A 1,853-nucleotide genomic window follows, 5' to 3' on the forward strand; every position below is an offset into this window, starting at 1 on the left:
AGGGAAGGGAAGGGAAGGGAAGGGAAGGGAAGGGAAGGGAAGGGAAGAACTTCATTGTTCCCTATTAACTTGAGAATCAAATGTAATGCCCTCTGACTTAAAGCTCTCTTCACAACCTGATTTTTCGGTCTTCTTAAACTTTTCTGCCCTTCACATATTCAGCAATCCAGTAATACCAGACTTCTTATTTGTCCTTCATTCTAGAAGATAACCAATGACCTCATGAAGGCGATGTCATGACATGTAAGTGAATTCGATTTAAGTGACTCAGGGCTGTGCAGTCACCAGCCTTACTTTCTCCTTCAGAGCCATCTGGGTCTAGTGGACAGATATATATCAGGCAACTGGAGATGGCCTGGGATGCAGTGGGAGACCTTGACCTTTTTAAGCTAAGGTCTTTCCCAGGTCTCAGTTTGTCTGAGGCAATGCCCATTCAGGATTTCTCACTTTTTCTTGAATGCAAAACTCCAATCTCCCAACTCCATGCCTTTTCATTGGCTGTCCTCCAAGCCAGGAATACTGCCTATGCTCACTCCTGCCTCCTGGCACCCCTGTCTTCCTTCAAGACTCAGCTTAGATCCCACCTTTTACAAAAGTACCCCCACCCAGCTAGTGACTGCCTTCTGAGATTCCCTCCAATTTCCTTTGTATATGTCTTACAGGTACATAACCCCATCTGTAGTGCCAGTCATTGGAATGTCAGCTCCTTAATTGCAGGAATCATGCGGATTTCCTCCTTTCTTTGTACCGTCTGCATTTAATGCAATTTCTGGCATATAGTAGGTGCTTAATAAATGCTTATGGATAATGAAATAAGCCAGTCTGGATAAAATTTTGAGTGTAGGAACGGGGGTAATGAGAAATGCACCTGGAAACCTGGCTGGACTAACCATCCACTTATGTCAGGGACGGCATTTGTTTGATGGCATGTGGTTTAGGGAGGGGGGGGAGGGAATCGAGCAATGAGATTCATGTCAGGGTCTACATGCCAACCAGAGCCAGACTGAGTTGATCAATGTCTACTGCAGCAGTCTCTAATGAGTGGCCCATCCTGTACCTCTACTCAAGAAGTGAGGGGCCTGCTTCCTCAGCCCGATTGGGCAGCACACTGAAAGCCTTCAGAGCTGTGAGTGAAATTGTTTTCTTTTATCAATCATAGCCTTCATATAAACTGCCCTCCTGGCTCTGCCCACTTTTCTCTGTACTGGTTCAGAAGGTTATCCCCAGATCTTACTGCAGTTATCATATTCATGACTTCTTAAGGCACAATAATATCCATTAGTCACATACCGCCATTGGTCCGGCCATTCTCCAATGGATGGGCCCCCAGTCTGTTATTCCTTAGGATCTTTCAGAGATGGCTGAGGTGACTCAGCAGTCAGTCCAGGTATATAGTTCCGATTTAATGACTTAAACACAAGGGAAACCAGGCACTGTCTTATCTCTTTACTTATCCTCGGTGTTAACTCCCTATTAATCATTTTTGTTGTGCCCTTTCCAACCCAAGGATCTTTCTCCTCAAAGACCAGCAGACTTAGTGAAGTTGTGAGTTGATCCAAATGTTTGGATATCAATTGGGAGTTGTGAATGAAAATATCCTTTGACCCAGCAATCTCATCACCAGACATAAAGCCTCAGCAAATCAAGGACAGAAACAAAGTTCCACTATATGTATGATTGGTGCTCCCTTTGTGGTAACAAAGAACAGGAAACAAAGTAGGCTCACATTAATTGGGGAATGAATGAAAAAACCCTAGCATAGAATAGCTCCCTACCATTTAGATAGTACTGTAAGTCTTACAAAGCAGAGAGAGAGAGAGAGAGAGAGAGAGAGAGAGAGAGAGAGAGAGAGA

This window comes from Petaurus breviceps, unplaced genomic scaffold, assembly GCF_028583685.1.
Source record: "Petaurus breviceps papuanus isolate PSGF00001 unplaced genomic scaffold, PetGlider_PUasm1.0 689, whole genome shotgun sequence".
Lineage (NCBI taxonomy): Eukaryota > Metazoa > Chordata > Mammalia > Diprotodontia > Petauridae > Petaurus > Petaurus breviceps.